At 38.9% G+C, this 18,803-nt stretch overlaps 2 protein-coding genes across 9 annotated transcripts in view; one reads left to right on the top strand and one right to left on the bottom strand.

Moving 5' to 3' along the window:
• The window catches only part of CMSS1 (cms1 ribosomal small subunit homolog), a 393,486-nt gene that overhangs the window by 329,706 nt on the left and 44,977 nt on the right, over positions 1-18,803 (bottom strand). The gene's annotated exons all lie outside the window — the stretch shown is intronic.
• The window catches only part of FILIP1L (filamin A interacting protein 1 like), a 121,913-nt gene that overhangs the window by 64,683 nt on the left and 38,427 nt on the right, over positions 1-18,803 (top strand). Inside the window, exon 1 of one of the 4 annotated variants that reach the window (XM_082392066.1) lies at positions 6,922-7,064. The exons of the other annotated variants lie outside the window; for them this stretch is intronic. The gene's annotated coding sequence lies outside the window, so the exon portion shown is untranslated. Of the gene's footprint in view, positions 1-6,921; positions 7,065-18,803 lie in introns of those variants that run through there. 4 annotated transcript variants of the gene reach the window in all.

The raw sequence follows: 18,803 nt of genomic DNA, 5'->3' as shown, positions 1-18,803 counted from the left end.
TCAAGCCCTGGTCCAGGAAGATCTCACATGCCGCGGAGCAACTAAGCCTGTGCGCCATAACTACTGAGCCTGTGCTCTAGAGCCCGCGAGCCACAACTACTGAGACCATGTGCCACAACTACTGAAGCCCGCGCACCTAGAGCCCGTACTCCGCAACAAGAGAAGCCACCTTAATGAGAGGCCTGTGCACCGCAACGAAGAGTAGCCCAAGCTCGCTGCAACTAAAAAGAAAGCCCACGCACAGCAACTAAGACCCAATGCAGCCGAAATAAATAAATAAATAAATCTTAAAAAAGAAAAGAAATGCAACAAAAATATTGCATTTTTAATCCATAAAGTGGATAACTTGCTCATTAATGTTCCAAATTAGTTCCGTAGTTAGTATAAACCTAGGTACATTACACTAATATTAATTAGGATTTCAGACACATTCTTTTTGACAGTTCTAATCACATTGTTTAATTAGCCATTTTTGATTTTTCATGTTTCCCAGCAGAGACATGCAGACCCATAAAACATAGTGGCTGGATCAGCAATTTACTGTTTGACCTTGGGGCAAGTCCTTTCAACCTCTCCGAGATCCAATTATCTCATCTACTTAAAAAGGGAGAACAAAGAGTGGTAATAAGCAGAGTAGATGTTTTTTAAGGCCTTTTACACCATAAAATGTGATTTTATGAAATGATTATCCTTCATAATAAAACTCAAAGCACATTTCTTATTTCTTAATTTGTTCGTCATTTTTCCCAGTGGCGACATCTTTAGCCCTAATGTAGGGAAGTGAAGCATTTAGTCTATAACACCACCACTGACTGCTCTGTGAGATAGTTTTATTCTATCCTTCTGGGGTTTGGAAGAAGTTGCCTGACTGAGGGAAAGGATTTTACAACTAGAAGCCACCTTCACATCAAGTAATAATCAACTATAAATAATGGACAAAGCAGAATCAGGGACAGGAGGGAAGAGCATAAAATGTCTCTTTCATAAAAATAACCTTAGAATGAACCATTTTACTCTCACTTTTTTTTTACTTCCTAAATGCTTTATTTCCTTAGGCCTTCTAGATCCATTTCAATGAGTTTATATGATTAAAAGTTTATCCTCATGCATTGTTATATTTGAGTTTCCAATGATAAAAGAAAACATAAATTCAACTCACCCATCTGTTTCACCCTTAGTTGGCCAACTATTCCAATAACATCCTAAACTGTTCCAATGACTTCCAACTAAAAAACCCGTTCAACTGCACTTTATTTATTTATTTATTTTATTTTTCGCTGCGTTGGGTCTTCGTCGCTGTGCGCGGGCTTTCTCTAGTGGCAGCAAGCAGGGGCTACTCTTCGTTGTGGTGCGCGGGCTTCTCATTGCTGTGGTTTCTCTTGTTGCAGAGCACGGGCTCTAGGCATGCGGGCTTCAGTAGTTGTGACATGTGGGCTCAGCAGTTGTGGCTCACGGGCTCTAGAGAGCAGGCTCAGTAGTTGTGGCACATGGGCTTAGTTGCTCCGCAGCTTGTGGGATCTTCCCAGACCAGGGATTGAACCCGTGTCGACTGCATTGGCAGGTGGATTCTTAACCACTGCGCCACCAGGGAAGTCCCCAATTGTACTTTGAAACCATAGGTCTTCCTCCAAAAATATTTAGCCTGAAATCAAGCTTCACAACTATACAGAAAAAGCTGTCAGAGTAGTTTCTTTTAAAACGCATTACTTAAAAAAGACATGGAGTACCAACTAGTTTACAAGGTCCCTTTAAAAAAATAGATTGAACAAAGTATTAAGAACAATCTGTACTGGCAAGGGACAAAGAAGATGACCTAATAGGTCTTTTCCATCTAATTTCTGTGATTCGAGGATTTTTTTTTACTCTTGCAGCAATACTTGTGAGTTCAACAATTTCACAAAACTATTATTAGTTACCAAGGAAACACAAAATGTTTGCAGGAATAAATAAGCAAATGGACTGGACCTAAATAGCAGCCTTTTCCTGCTTCCCATTTAATAATCTTATGGTGGCGTCATATTATCAATCCTTCATTCTCCCCAAGTCATTCTGCTCACCTACTGGCATGCTCACTAGAGTCCCATAGTCAACTCATAGCATCCCACGCAAACCAAGAATAGGAGGTCTCTGATCAACAGAAGAGTCTCCATTAAATATGGACTTCCTTGTTTCACTTGTTAAAGAAAAACCATGGTGATGTCAGTGGTTGGCTTTATGACCACCATTTCTAGGGAAAATATGCAAATATATGTTTTTAAATGACCCAATGTCTGTAGAAAAGCCAGGAACATAATTAAAATAATATAAAAAGGTAAAAAGTAAGAAACAATACACAATTATGGCCCAAAGTATGAAAACAATTATGCTTTACAAATGCTTAGAAAAAGACCAAAAGGAAACACAGTACATGGAATTGTTAATAGTTGGCAGTATTCATGTGGTAGAACTAGTTGTAAAATGTCTTTTTGACTTTTCTGCATTTTCCAAATTATGACATGGGCACTGAACTATTTTTAAGTTAATTTTTAAAGCCACAAAATAGCATTCATTTTAATGTTAATAAAGGGCTTCCCATTCCCTAACATTACCACTGACACGGCTGCTATCAGCCCAAGTTAACTCTCAAGGGGATTGGTACCTTTCTAAAATCAAAGTCAGCTAACATAAGAATAGGAATAGTTGAGGAGCCTCTGGAAACGTCAAGGACTATGGAGACCTGGGACAGGAGATCTGGGCTGCAGGTAAGAGTGAGACAGTCTGTATGTAAATTCAAATTCACTGCAGCCCATTAACTGCTGGTTAAGCTCTCGGTGCACAGTGTAAGTGCTGTGCTGCCTGGGGATGTGGTATATTTCATGCAGGCATTTATGTGTACAGAGCGAGGCAGATATCACCTGGGGAACAGAAAGAAGAGTGAAAGGAAGAGGTAGGTTAGAAAACTGATTGTCCCTGGCATGGAGAGAAGCTGCTTTCACCCTCAGACTTTCCTTTTGGTTCTACGTTCCACAGTTGCCCACGTGTGGTGCTCAGTCTCTTTATCCTTCCTCCAAAATTGTGTAGAAGCAGAGAAGCGATCAGTACCACATCTACGGCAGGCTTGCCCAATGCTCAGAGGCAAAGCCGTTTTGCAAGAAGTCTGTGCGTGAGATGTTAGAATGTTCTGTCCGGAGGAATATCTTAGCACCAAAGGCTCACACTCTGGCCAATCCAACTGCAGGCTGATGCAATGCAGGACCACAGCATTCTGCCTCTCCCCATGCCATCCTGGATCTATATCCCCACTCTGTTCAGCTTCTCATAACAGCACCACGCCCATAATAAGAATTGTTGTTTTTCTTTGCATGTTATAGTGTTTCCACATATACTCTTTTAGAGGCGAAGGAGCAAAAATGTCACATGCAAAGTGAGTGTTACCATCCCAAAGCTTGCAGCAGAGCTTCCAGAGAGCAATGCACATTGCCACTTACCTGATGAAAGAACCAATAGTGAAAATTGTGGGCAGCTCTAGAAAAGGTTCAGCTAATTATGCATACTGCTTCTCTGGCACTTATTCAGATGACCAAAAGACTTTACCAGTCACAAGAAGAAACAAAGGCAGGGAGACAGGACAAGAAAGAAAATAAGAGCAGTCACTTCACAAAGAGAAACTGGCTCTGACATGTTTAGTAACACATTAATGTTATTTTAAAACAGTTAAATAATTGTGGACACTACTACTAACATTGGTTGATGTGGTCATTGTAATAACCTCCTGGCAACAGCTTGAACCATGGGAAACTGCTGATATTCAACTGTTTTTGGCTATCTAACAAAAGAGACCTCATCCCGTTCGATCAAATGGATACATCCTAGTTTCCAGCCTTGTCGCCTACAAACCCTTCTTCTGCATTAGAAAGCAATTAGCTTGGTAGAAAAATTCCTTTGTGCCATTTCCAAATGATAAAGCTATTGCTGATTTAGATCATAAATTCAGCTTACTAATTGTAGAAAGGACTTTTATTTGCAGGTATACTTATTTGTAGGAAATTCCTGATTATAAAATGAGAAGAGTTATATAGCAACTGGAGAGCAAAATTTTCAGTAAAAAGGGAAGTAAAACCTTCTCAGCCAAGACTGAGACACAATGGTCATAACTCTATTCTTTTCATAATAAATATATGTCAGAAGCTAAGAGAACAAAAATTGCATTGCAAAGAGAATGTTGATAGGAAAAGGAAAGGAGATAAAAATCTACTCGTGTGCCCAGTGGAGCACAATGCCAATGGCTGGCTGGAGTGTGCAATACAAGACCCAGGGTGCCCTTGTGTCAGTTAGATAAAGATTCCCCTTCTTCAAGACCTCTGACTTTCATCTGTTGGAAAATTTTTATAATATTCTAACTTTATTAGAACATGTTGCCAACATCCTCAAGAAAACTATCTTAGTAAATATACAAATCCACAATGTCTCCAATGTAAACAACACTCCCTAGGGTTATTCAGCACACAGTCAGGGTGGCTGTGGTGTGTGGCCTACAAAGAGAGTGTTTTAGTTTTCCTAGTTCAACATCAGTCTGGAAAATAAAGACACAAACTTCTCAGTTAAATCAGAATATTTCTTTACTAGCAACACCTCTGAGAGATTCTGAGCAAATCCTTAAGAGAAGACAAGACTAAGGCTGTATATATAATAACACTGGTTCAAATTTTTGCTTTCATTACTTTACCAGCAGTGTGACCTTGGTCAAGCAATTTTACCCTTCCAAATGTGTTTCATCATCTGAAAAGTATGGATAAAACCACCTCAAAATGTGTTACGCAGATTAAATGATGAAGTGCATGTAGAGCATTAAGCACAGTGACTGGTATGAACTAAAAGCTCAACAAATGAGTTATTATTGATTCCTGAAGAGAGTGGCCACATACCATGACCTCAGCTGGAACGCTGAGTCATAGCTGTTTCAGAGGCCAGTGCTTCAGCGAGTAACAGCACAGGCAAGGAACTCGGAAGTGGGAGTACTAATCTTCTTTTCTCTTGCTTCAAGAACCCTAGACAAGTCTTGTAGCCATTTAACTTCTCTAGTCTTCAGTTACTTCAGCTAAAGAAAAGGAGGAAATAAGACTGACATATTTTACAGGGAAACTGGGAAGTCAAAAGCATGAACATAAATGCAAAGCATGAGTACAAAAGTATAAGAAAGAAATAAAACGTAGTGTCAAATGTTAGGAAGCCTCTGTATCCTTCAGAGGGGAAAGGAGGCAGAACAAGTTACAAAAATGCTAGCTTTGGGTAGAGGTACTTTATGTTACCAGTTTGGAGCTGAGATTCAGGTGTTTATGCTTCATGTAACTTTCATAACAGTCATTTTATCTCATTTGTAATAAATCAAAGCTAGTATAAAAATCTCAAAGGATATTTAATCAGTACAAGGCAAGCATAGGAGACTAAAAATACTTAAATGCACTTCATAAGTGTATTTAACAAACCAACATCTAAAATGTTAATACGAAACTGCAAATCAAATATTAAAACTTAAGTTCAGCTGAAGAGTATAATCATTCACTTCTCTTAAAACAGTATATACAAAAAGCAGGGGTTAGTTTAATACGCTTCTCAGTAGACAGGTAGAGTGATCTAGAAGAACTGTTAAAGTGAGCCCACAGTTTATTAAAGATGATACATGCCTATTTTTGTGCCCTGCATCTTTTCTCCATGCCATTTTTGCTAACTATAAATTCTCTGCAACCAGTCTTTCTCCACTCCACACTAAAGAAAAGAAACAGGCAGACTATTTTCATTATTGCTGTTTGACAAAACATATGGAAACAATAATTCTACAGACATGTACATTATAATAGGAAGCAATCCTATTTTAATGTAATTTAAAAAATTAAATAGACTCAAGTTATTTAAACTACTCAGTTTATCTGAAACTCACAAATGAGGCAGCCACGTCTCTAATTTACTTAGCAGATTCATATAGTTGGCTAGGACTTTAGAGATTACTTCTCTTATTGATGTGCAAAGCAATTAGGAGGCTAATTCTCATTTACAAGAAAAAGTATTTACACAACTAAATCTGCCCCCCTAGTAAAGGGTAACAGGCTTAATTCAGTCATATTTGGTCAGTTTCTTTTTTCTTCTCAGGTCTTTTTTATTTTGTTTTATTTTGTGTGCTTGTAGAAAAGAACAGATGAATTAAACCTGGTTCTAAAGTTCTATTTTTATACTTTGTCTTGAAAGTACAGCACAGAACATTAAATTTCTTTAATAAATATTTTCCCTGCCATATAAACTGATTAGTTTTAACTACTTTCGTTAAAACACAGGCATGCAGAAATGAGGAACAAGGAGGTTCTCTCAGGAAAAACACTGAAAAAAATAAGATTTCATCTGGCCTTCCCATCACCACTTGAAGAATTGTTTGGTAGTTACATCATCAGGAAATAAAATACTATCCTCTGAGGACCCCTACTCTTTACAAAGAGGAAAGAGAAGGTTTGAAGTCTAAATCACTCCCGGAGATGTCTCCAAAAAAAAAAGAGAGACTGAGACTTCTGGCTTCCCTCTGCCGCCTTCTTCCCCAGCAACCAAAAAACAAATGTAACAAAAACGTATTTACTAAAGTATAAATAAGAATAACATGATGTGTATTTAAGGATCCCAAGCAATAACAGAAGCTTTAGAGCCCCACAGGGAGAAAAGTTACAAGCGGATCAACCCTGACCCCCAATGACTCGATTAGGCCGGCAGGAGGGCGCCAGCGTCCCCGGCCCGCCGCCCATTCCCCTCCGCGGGGAGCCGGGACCGACGGTGCGTTCACACGGTCCGAGCGTCGGCGGAGCCGGGGCGCGATGCAGCGCCGCCGCCGCGGATCTGGCTGTCACCGGCGCCCCCGCCGCCCGCGCCGCACACGCGGAGCGCCTTATAAGGCAGCGCAGTGACGTAACGCCCATAGGCCGGGCGCGCTCGGCGCCCCGCTCGCATTGTTCGGGCGACTCCCGGAGCGCGCACAGCCCACTCGCAGCGCCGCGCGACTGCGGCCCCCGCCCGGCCCCCGCCCGGCCCCGGCGCAGGCGACTCAGGTAAGCCCGGGAGAGCCGCTCAGCTCCAGCAAGGGGATTGCTGTCTGAGAGCTAGGCAGTCTGTAGGTGGCTTTTAAAGTTATCAGCATCACGAACTGGACAGGTTTCGAAAAGCGCGTCCAATGAACTCTAGGTTCAAAACCTTTCCCAACTCACACAAAACTTGAAAAGTTTTCTCCGACAGAGGAAACAGATTTGGGATTTAATTTTAAATGTAGAGAGGTGAGGGATGACTATATATTACAGACGCCTTCCAAGTAAGCTATACATGGTATCCTGCCTGTATTGAGAAATCTTTGGGGAAAGGGTGGGGAGAGTATATTGTACTACAACAACTCTATCTCCTGATCTTATCTCTCCTAGGACTCAAACTCCTTTAAGTCTTACAAGAGCACACTGCGAAACACTACCACAAGGTAGTGGATTTCTAAACCCCCCCCCCCAATGCCCTCCCTCTTTCGTAAATCTTCATATAAAAGACTAGAAAACCCCTGTTAGGAACACATCTTGTAATTAGGATGAATCTAACTTAAAAAGTAAAGCACTTTTTAAGCTTCAAAAAATCCTACAAACGCTATTCTGTCTTAAAAGCAAATGTTAATGAGTACAAGAAAGTAACTCACAGTTTTGAGTTCTTTTTACTTCAACTCCAGTCAGTGGGTAAATGACAAACTGCAATGCAAATTAAAGATAAAGCTAGTTCCTCTACAGTAACATGTTGGACAATAGTTTATTATGTAGAAATACTAATTTAAAAGGTAAAGCCTATACAAGAATTCTGTTAATCAGTGGCGTTTTGAACCATAATTCGTTACGTCTAAACCCTGAATAGACTATTGCTATAAACGAACCCTTACAGTATGATAATTGAACCACTGGCAGATGCCGAAAATCTACATATTTTACTTTACTTTTCAGAATAAAAATCAGCAGAGGAATTAAAAACAAAATATGCTATGTCAAATTTAAAACACTGGAATAGGAGATGAAAAAATGATTTATCACTCAAACTTTATTTGGTCTGAACATATGTTGTAAAACAAACTTAAGAAAAAAATGTGTGAAAGAATTATTTCCCTTTTAAAATAGTCTCTATGTTTTACTTATCATTTGAAACATAGTTTTCTACTTGCTCAAAATTCGGGATATATCTGTATTTCTAGTAATTCCTGTGGTTGAGTTTTTTAAAGTATATGACATTAGTGCCTGTCATTTTTGCTTCACAGGAGTTTTGTTTTATTTGCTAATTTTGTTTGAAGCAATGCAAGGCTTTGGTTTTAGCATTCTAAAAGAAAAATTATATGTTACTTGGCCTGAAGATAGGCTTTATAAACTGCAGGTTAGTACTGAGAAGTAGCATTTCCTCAAAACTATTATTTCAAATCTAAGGAAGCCTACCATAATGAGAAGAGAGGGGGCAACACCCAGGTTACTGTGGAGAAGTACAGACTATGCAATAGAAAAGTTGTTTATTTGATATAGGCTGTAATTGGAAACTGAAAAAATTCCTGTCTTGGGAAAAAGGTATTCCACTCTTTTGAATCTAATAGAGGAGGAGGGAAACAGAAACCATCAATTATTGTTTCAGCTATACCCAAAGTACCATCTGTACCATAAACTACAGCTCAACTGTTGAAAATCATAACCTCTATCAAAGCCCTAACAGCTGTTTCCCAGAGTCTGCATTTTATTTTTGTAAAACAGGCAAGTATCAATTTTAAAACAAAATTGTAAGTGACACACTTCAACAGTCCACACTTTTTTCCATCTATTAACTTAAAGCATAGTTCAAAGAACAATCACCCATTAAAACCCCTTTTAAAACTGAAAGTTAAAAAAGATTTATTGTGGATACATTATCTCACAGTGGGCTTTCTTAGTGAGCATTTCTTAGTCCTTGGGATAATTTACATGATGGAAAAAATGTTTTGGATTGAATGAATGTGCATTTTTACATCTCCAGATAAAGCACATATTAATTTTATAATTAATAAATTCATTTACCTTTCTATGGTGATTAACCTTACCCGTTAAGCCCTGGTATTTCTGTGATATTTTCCTAATGTTGTGATGGAGTCTATAGTAACAGTCAATATGAAAATACAAATAAGCTTAGAGCTTCTCAATTTTCAAGTCCACTTGCAATTCCCATTAATCTGCTTTCTCAAAAGGCTGCTACCTCCAAAAAAGTGCCTCTGGCAATAAATGGATTTTGAGGTAAAAAAAGTGAAAATGGGGGAGAAGAACAAAATTCCATTAATTGTTCTTAGGTCATGTTCTGTCTATATCTAGTGCTTCAGGGCAAAGTGAATGCTTTTACAAGGTGAATAGAGAAAAAAAAAATACAGCCTCGTATTAAAGGGAAAAAGGAAGCGGGGCAGGAAGAGAACTGTTTATAAAAGACTGGATATTGTAAAGTAATAATCAAAGGATGTAAAGCAATATTGGTCTCAACCTGCTTCAAGAACTGAGATCTGTTACCCACACAGCCAGTCATACAGCCAGTCATTATCTTTGAAAAATCTAACACACCTTATCCTCTTGGGCATATCATCAATTTTAAATGATTTTTAGAGTTTAGTTAATTCGCATTTGACTGTGAATTTAGCTTCAATATAAACTGATTTAGTTTCGGTAAATTATGTTTAAATAAGGATTTAAAGATGAAGAGACTCTGCATATTCAGCAAGCATCACAAACTTTCAAAGAAATATCTCTATGGCTGCCTTTGCCATCACTAGGGCCACCAACTCAATCACTTATGTTTAATGTGTGCTGCAAAGACTTTTAGAAATTCCTCTGGCCAGTCAGTTTGTACTTCAAGTGTGAGGTACACTAATTCCTAGCAGATCATCACCAACACTGTTCTAAGCCCTCCTACATTCCTCTTCTTAAAAACAGAGTTGAGATTCTCTCTCCCTGGCCTTCTTCTGCACTAACATTACCTCTGACTGGGAAAGCTTTGGGCAAATAAAAGTGGGGAAGGCTCTCCAAGGAAAGTTGCTTGGTTCTTTTTCAGATATGGGAGAAGGACTCCCTTTTCATGCTTGTTCCATGAGATTCTAATTTAGCAGATTAGATAGGACAGCAGCAGTTTTCATTCTGAGCCCAAGAACAGAGGATAAAACATTAGCAGCATTTTTTCTCCAGTCTGACCATCCTCACATTCCTACGCCCTACTGGTTCCAAAATAAGATTAACTCTTAAAGATACAATTATAATTTTTTAATGACTAGCTTAGGAAATGATACATTTGTGTGTGGGGGGATGGGTGAGGAGGTACGTGCAGGAGTAAGTAGGTAAGTGTAGCCATCATTGGGACAGGTAGAGGTGCAAACACCTTGTTTCGGTTTATGGTAACTACTGATTCTAGCCTAGAGCACAGTCATCATCAGTAAAAGAGTGTATATTATGTCAGAATAGCAAACACTCAGTCCCACAGATGTGAGTTTGAGAAGTGCCTTGGTAAGTTCTTTATGGACAGTGGGATGCCCCAGGCCCCAGAGAGTGTACACACACACACACGGACACAGACCTGACAGGGAATGTCCACAGAACTTTATAGCTGGAAGAGGCCCTGGAGGCCATCTGAGCCAAATGCCTCACCTTGCAGAAGAAACTGATGTCTACAGTGTGACTTACCTCAGTGACACAGAGCTACTCAAAGGCAGAGCCAGGGCCCCCTGCATTCTTAGGCTGTAGTCTTTGGTTTCTCCTTAAATTAATGGTAGGAAAAGATGAGAACAGAAGCCCCAGAAGAAGCCTTGGTACTGTAGGTGTTAATTTGGATATAAAACCCATTAAAAAAAAAGAAAGTAGAAAGGTTCAAAGTTCTTGTTAATAAGTACAAGCAGTAAGAAGACAAAGGGAAAGGAGGGAGGTGAAAATCAATACAGTTCAACCAGGCTACAATGGAAGGGAGGTGATAAAGGGAGGACAAAGAAAACAAATAATAAATGTACTTAAAGGTCCTCTGGGCGGCAAAGCTCACTCTGCCTAAAAGCTGAGAGGTGCCCTGCAAAGAGTGTATGCTCTATAGTTATAGTTAAAGCCATTTACGTCTGATCCACTAACTTGACAAGTGACCTCTTCGCAGCATCTTCCAACTATACGCATTCTGCATTCCCTAGACCTCCCCAGCTAGTAGGTTCCCTTTCAAAACTCAGTGACTCAGTGCCTTTAAAACAACCCTCCCAAAAACTTTAGAGGAAGTCACTGTGGGCTATAAGCTCCTGGAGATACTTACCTGCTTTACTTTCCTTCATACCATGCATTGCTACATGACATTAAATTATACATTAACTGCTTGTTTATTGTCTGTCTCCTGGACTGTAAACTCCTTGAGGGTCAGTTTTGCTACCAACTTTATCCCTAGCACCTGGAAAAAGACCTAGCTATAGTTAGTAGGTATGTCACCAGGCCAGGAAGGGTACTGGATAAATATATGAACAAATTACACCCTGGAAGCTTCTTATTTGGTAAGAAAAGAGTATTTCTGGAAACAGTGGGTTAGGAAGGGCCCCTTCTTCTAGATTTTGTTCAGGAGCTCAAAACAAGTCTCTGCCACTATTTGAAGTAACCACATAGAATTGACATATAAAACACAAAAACCAGAAAACAAATTAGGCTCAGATGAAGTCGAGGCAGTGAAATCTGCTTTTACTATACAGTACATGTTGTGTAGGCAGACTTCAAGTCAGATGCTTCTCTGTCTACCCACCTCCATCTACCTCACTTTAATGTCCTCCCAAAATAATGAGAATAAAGATGGTGAAAGAGTACCAGGTGAATTGCCCCGGGGCAAGGAATGGAGGGGAAGCAAAATATGAAAGAGCAGAGTGCAGTGTTTTTGTCCTGAATGAAGGGTATTCCCCTGTTTTTCCCTAATTTCTGTGCCTCAGCTGAACGCCTGGGAATTGCACTCATGGGGTCCAAACAGTTTGTCCTTGCAATAACTAGAAATTAGCAGATTGCCCTTTCCCAAGTATATACTTTGATTCCAAAGTTTCTGTGGGTAGTCAATTCATCTGCCAGGTTTTACAGAAAAGGAATAATTTTTCTATAGTTTCAAAGTTAGGTAACGCCAGTGTCAACCTGTGAAGCCAGCCTAGGGCTTGTAACTCCTTATCAGCACCAATGAGTGCTGATAAGGAGTTAACTGAGTGTCTACCAGACACTGTGCTATAAGTACAAGGCAGGACAACAAGCCCAGCAACTAAGTTCTCCACACACCACACCATGTCCCTAACACAGCTACACCTACTGTGTTGATGACAAGGGCTAAGATCATCAGCAGCTCTTGCACAGTGGTTTCAATCATTGATCACTGTCCTGTTCAGGCTCTTTTTTAATGAACTGATAAAGCAAGATAGATAATACAGGTCAGCTGTACATAAAAATAAAGATAAACAATGTGGGACTGTTTTTTTAAAAAAATACAACGCAAATGTAGTCAGTCTCCAAGCTTGTTTACTAGTGACACTAAATTGATATGGACAAATAGTGTTACCTCAATGCTAAGACTAAAGAGTAGGAATAATGGTTCGTAAATCAAGTTCTACTCTTCTTGGCTCTGCCATCCATTCTCTGCGTAAGCCTCCTATAGCCTTGGCTTCCATTAACCCAAAAAACAGGAACACTGTCATCCACTGTAAGTATCTCTCAATGTTGGGTAAGGATAGAATAGTGCACAATAACCCCTGAGGGAACTCTGATCACGTAGAGTCAAAGACTATATAAAAATATAAGCTACTGATCCTATCATTAGAGAGACAAGTCAGCTAAAGAAAATGGGAAGAATGTGAGGAAAAAGTCCACTCTTAAGCCAGAGGCAAAATTCACATAACTATAGCCCTTGAGCCTGTGAGAGCTCCAAATCATCCTACCAAGAGCAGCCGCAAAGATGAGCTCAGAAAAAAAAAAAAAAAAAAAAAGATGAGCTCAGACCTTCAAGATGGGTGACTCTGACAGGAGTAAATCTGCCAGATTTATCGTATCTCATGGCCCACCAGTCTTGGAACAAAAGTTTAAAGGTGAACTAAATTTTCTCTCTCTTTTTAAAATTCTCTTTTAAGTGAATCAAAACAAAAACAAATCTCTGAGCAGAAATTATAAGAGGAATGTAAAATATTCATCACATTTGGTCTGACAAGACTTAAGTGACTGCTGTTGTTACATTTGAAGAAAAGGATGGAGCTGCTTAGCCTAAGAGCTTGGGGAGCGCATGGGAAAGTTCCTTCCTGCTGAAGACAAATGGCCTGCAGTGAGATACTGTGCAAGTCCCTTAGCCTTGGCTTGTTAGTCAGTTAATTGGGAATGGCAGAGGAGGTGAATCACTGTGGAGTTCTGTATAAAGTAATCCTTTGCTGCAAATGAGAAGATTATCTGTTCTTTAAAAATAATATCAATTCATTTATTATCAAGAGAATTAAACACTCTTTTTATTAAAAGAAACACATTATGTTTGAGGTTCAGTATTATCATACAACTGCCTATATGGAGCAGACTGAGGTCTTTTAGATAAAGATGAGAACAACTTTGTTAAATGACTGGGGTTCTACTCATCTCCCCTAAAATTATGCCTCACAAGAGTCTTCTCATAAAGTTCACTGGGCTGAGCAAAGATGCAAAGAATCACAGGGTAAGTTAAGATTCTCTGGCTAGTTTACCCCCATCTGGACTTATTTAAATTTGTCTCCAGGTGAATTCACTTCACTGAATGGTTCTCCCTCCTCAAAAGTGACAAGAACAGGAGGAACAAAACTCTACTTCTCCTTCTTCAGCTCTCATAATAATTAGAGTAAATTCTGAGAACTGTAGGCATCATTCAGCCTAAGAGGGAGTTATGTTCCCCTAAGAAATGGGTCTTCTCACCTCTCAAATCATTTGGTCATCAAGTATGTACCAAGTTCAGACCCATGTGGAGGATACAGAGGTATCAGATTCTTTAAGGAGGTTATAGTTAGTTCAAGAGCAAAACTGATATAACAAATTAGAAAGTGGTATAAAACAATAGAGAGTATTTGTGTCACAAAACTGTAAGGGCTGTGGGAACTCAAAAGGGGAACCAGCCAGGGTTAGACAAGTTAGGGAACAATCATGGAAAAGATGGAAAGTGAAATGTAAATGTAGCATTCCAAAAAATGATGGCAGATTTATCCCTTGGAAGTCTACTGTGAAAAGGGAATCTGAGGGAAAAAGAGAAAGAAGGCTTGATCCAGCATCAGAACACCCAAAGTCTGATTTTAAATTCCATTATTTGGCCTTTAGAACAACCTGGACTTCCACAGTTATTTCAGTCCTTAAAGTGAAGATTAAAAGTGATGATAAAGCAGTTGGCACAATGCAGGACCCACAGCAGACACTCAGTAAATGGGATCTACTGCTCTTCTAGATATTAAGCCAGTCTGCCCCTAAGAATGATGCTCCATCATCATCTGGTGCTATTGGGTTCCTCCAGGCTGAGGCACAAGGGGCTGTCTCAGGGCCAAAGAGGAGGTGCTTTGTAGGATGCAGTCCCAAAGAACTCATGTTTAAGCTTATTGGAGAGTTAAGAACTCAGGATTAAGCTTATTGGAGAAAATCCATGTCTCTAGTACTTAACTTCAGCCACTCTGAAAAGTGAGGTTATCCTTTATCCTGATTTCCCTGCTAGAAAGGAATCCCTCCTATGAGAAACCCACATGAGCTTTCCTAAAGAAGTCTTAGTCAACTGAAATAAAAAACAAGTTACTGAGCAAAGGACCAAGGAGAGCAAAAGGCTTAAAAGCTGGCCTGGAATCTCCCTGTTTTACCTGGAAAGTCCTACCATGCTGGAGAGGCACACATATAAAACAAATAGGTGAGACAAATCTTACAACATGGGCTAAATAGCTTATATTAGATCCTAGCCACAGACAATGAAGATTTCCTTTCAGAAACTACTAGTCAAATACTTCTTCCCAGGTGTTCATTTTTCAGTTTAATTATACTTTCAATTTAGCATAACATTTTAAGTGTCAGACACTCAAAAGATTTACTTCTGTACTTTTACAGCACACTTATAATCTTGAACTACAACAAATGCTTGACATATAAAGAACCAAAAATAAATCTGAATCCCATGAAATTCCAATGAAGGTTCCTGTATAGTTATGAACCACTGAGACTTGACGAGTCATAAAATCTCTTCTGATAGAATGGAATATACATTCTTGACATGTGAATTTGTATATAGTGCTATATAGGAAAGAAGGGAGGGAAAGGACTTTAAAGGTTGGTAGTGGTTTTTATCCTCTGGAACTGAGATTTGAGGATCATTAAAGGCTTTGTAAACCTTAGAGACAAAATTGTATTGCTTTCCCCATGTTGCAGCTGAGGTAACAGGTAGATGAGGCAAGGTCATAGAGTTAAGTCAACGGCAGATTTTGGTCCAACATTCCCTGTCCATTGAATACATGGCTCTTCTGAAAGTGGCTTTTCTGTTGCTTGAGAATCGGGGTTTTGCTTTTTTTCTTTGTTTTTAGCTGTGAATGAGTAAACTTTAAAAGTGAGGGAGACTGAAGTCAGTGCTTTTTTCAACAACGCTTTTTTCAACTACTGCAAACGTGAAATAGTTTGCCCTCTCTCAAAATTCAAATCTTAAAATTAATTAAAATTCAAAAGTAAGATATGGTCAGGGCAAAAATGGATGGGTATTCATATAGCACATACACAAGGTATACTATATAGCCTTTTCATCAATTTTTTTCCAAACAGAATTTCTCATACTGATAAACATAACTAAATGGGTAAAACTTTTGCGCAGGGACAAAATCAGCTGCAGACAGGCCCAGGGCCAAGGGAAGTAAAATATTAAGTCACTGCTCTCACCACTAGCAGGACTGTTTCAGACCACTGTAACATCTTAAGATGGAATTGCCCCTAACTACACAAGCTAAAAATTCTCTAGAACACATTCATCTTAGAAGAACCCAACTTAGAGAGAGAAAATAGGATCAAACTCTGTGTTCATGCTTTCTATCTTCTCAGTGCTCAGAAGTGGCAGAAAAGGAAAATGTAACCTAAATGCTCTGAACTGTTTGTTAGGGAAAATTAAACAAGGTTAGGTGACCAAAATAATTTTTAATTTTTAAAATGTATGCAAGAGGACATGCAAAGACCACAAGAAAAATGGTCAGTTACATTCCAACAGATTTTAGAATAAAACTTTCCCGCCTATCTGTAATTAAATTTTACATATGGCCCAAACTCTAGTTCTCCAAAACATCATTTAGGAGACAGAAACCAATCACCCTCAGGAACTAGGAAAAGTGAGTACGGGTGGATGGAGGATGTTCACTGTGGTTCAGGATCTCACTGTTTGCTCAGCAGGCAGTCAGGCCAAACATCAACCTTCATCTTCCAACTGCCTCGACCTCCAAATACTGTTTAATGGTATTAAATGTTCTACTTCCTTTGCCCTCCTTATTTACTGATTTGCTATAGCTGAAATGGAAGGGGAAAAAGAAGGAAGTTCTCTAGGGATCAAAATGTTTCGCATTTTATGCTCTTTGGACTCCTATCTAGCCTGTTTCTCATGGCAAGTTGTGTGACTTCAGTAGTCACAATAAAACATAAAACATAAGCCTCTGTTGTTGTGGTTTCTAAGTTTCTGAAGTCTAAATTTCCCACTAACAAGTTAGGAAACGTTTGGTTTCCCAAGCATACCATGTTAGCCGCTGCCTCTGTGCAGGCAGCCAGACGACAGGGAGGTGAAAACCAGTGAACTCATCTACTCTGGCACACGATTGCTCCCTGCTTTGGCTTTTTATGTTAAATCTACAAACTGAACACCAGTGAATTAAAGTATGAAGGCCAAATAAAAGAGTTAAGCCTTTTTTAAAAAAAGACTTACAGGAACTAGGGGCTTAAAAAAATTTTTTTTTCTTTTGGCTCAGAGTAAGATTTGGAAAAGGATATATTCTTTGTAACTTTTTAAAAAAGAAAGAATAAAAGAAAGAAAAACAACCTACCAAAGAATAAGTGTTAAGAGAAAGGAATTATACTAATCCTCCAAAATATCTATTTGCAATATCTGAATGAAAATAACCTGTGATCTGGGAAGAGAAAAAAAAGGATGAAAGGAGATAAAAAACAAAATTGTGTAGCTACATCAGAATGCTTTTCTAAAGAATCTATTTCTGTTTTCCTCAATCCACTAAGATACAAAAGGAACATCTAAATATAAATGGATTTTGCAATAAGAAATACATACAAATATTCTTAATAAAACACATACAACACACACTTTTAAGGGTATACAGCATTATGCCCTTGAAGTCTGTCTGAGAAAAGGCTGCCTGCTAAAAATACTTTCCGAGAACTTTAAGTTCCTTGAAATGTTCTACGGAAATGGTATTTATGACAAACCCACCTCCTCTAGGGAACATGAGATGTTATTACTGGCAAAGTCACAATTTTTTAAACCATCCAAAAATAATCATGAATTTATGCCAAATGACTAAACTTGTTTTATTATTACAGTGATTAAGAGAATATTTGCTAATATCTCATGATCAAGCTTAAAGTAGCCATGAACCTACAGAAAATACAGTGTCAAAACAGCGGATTGCAAGTGGTAGTGATTTTCTGTGCCTTTCACAGGCAGAATATTACAACACACAAATTCACTGGAGAGGATGGTATATGAGATATATGAGGTAGAAGGTGTGGATGTATGTCATGGTGGTGAGAAACTGCTTTTCTGTAAAATGAGAATAATAATACAGTAAGTCCCCTACATACGAACGAGTTCTGTTCCGAGAGCTTGTTCATAAATCCAGTTGGTTCGTAAGTCCAACAAAGTTAGCCTAGGTAGCCAACTAACACAATCAGCTATATAGTACTGTACTGTAATAGATTGTAATACTTTTCACACAAATAATATGTACATAAAAAACATAAAAAATAAAGAAAACATTTTTAATCTTACAGTACAGTACCTTGAAAAGTACAGTAGTAGAGCACAACAGCTGGCATGTAGGGGCTGGCATCGAGTGAACAGGCAAGAAGAGTTACTGACTGGAGGAGGGAGAGGAGGTGGGTGATGGTAGAGCTGAAGGATCATCAGCAATAGGAGAAGGAGGGCAAGCTGCAGTTTCACTCATGCCTGACACTGATGGAATGCACATTCATGTCTTTGAAAGTTTGCAACTTGAAGGTTCATATGTCGGGGACTTGCTGTACTTGCTTCTTATGACTGTTTCCGGGACTAGCATGGTACATGGCATATAATAATTCCTCAATAAATGATAACTGTTATTCAATGACTATAGAGGAAAGGAACTATTGAATACTTACAGTCATCCTTCAGTATCCAAGGGGGATTGGTTCCAGGACTCCCACAGATACCAAAATCCACAGATGCTCAAGTCTCTCATGTAAAATGATATAGTACAGTCAGCCCTCCCTATCTATGGGTTCTGCATCTGAAGATACAGAGGGTGACTGTACTATGTGTCTTTTGCTTACAGTCACACACTTATACCCTAACATGGTACCTAGTTCAAAAGTAGAATAGGTATTTGTTCAAATATTTAACAAATACTTATTGACTACCAAGCAAATACTGGGCACTGTTCTTGAGCTAGAAATCTAGCACTGAATAAAACAGACAACTGCTTGACCTGTCACTGAATAAAACACACACACACACACACACACACACACACAACACACCCACACCTACCTCCCTACTCACATGAAGTTTACATTCTAGTA

Source organism: Balaenoptera borealis (genome assembly GCF_965194805.1).
Source record: "Balaenoptera borealis genome assembly, chromosome: 5".
Classification (NCBI taxonomy): Eukaryota; Metazoa; Chordata; class Mammalia; order Artiodactyla; family Balaenopteridae; genus Balaenoptera; species Balaenoptera borealis.
This window is presented reverse-complemented; position numbering and strand designations above follow the sequence as displayed.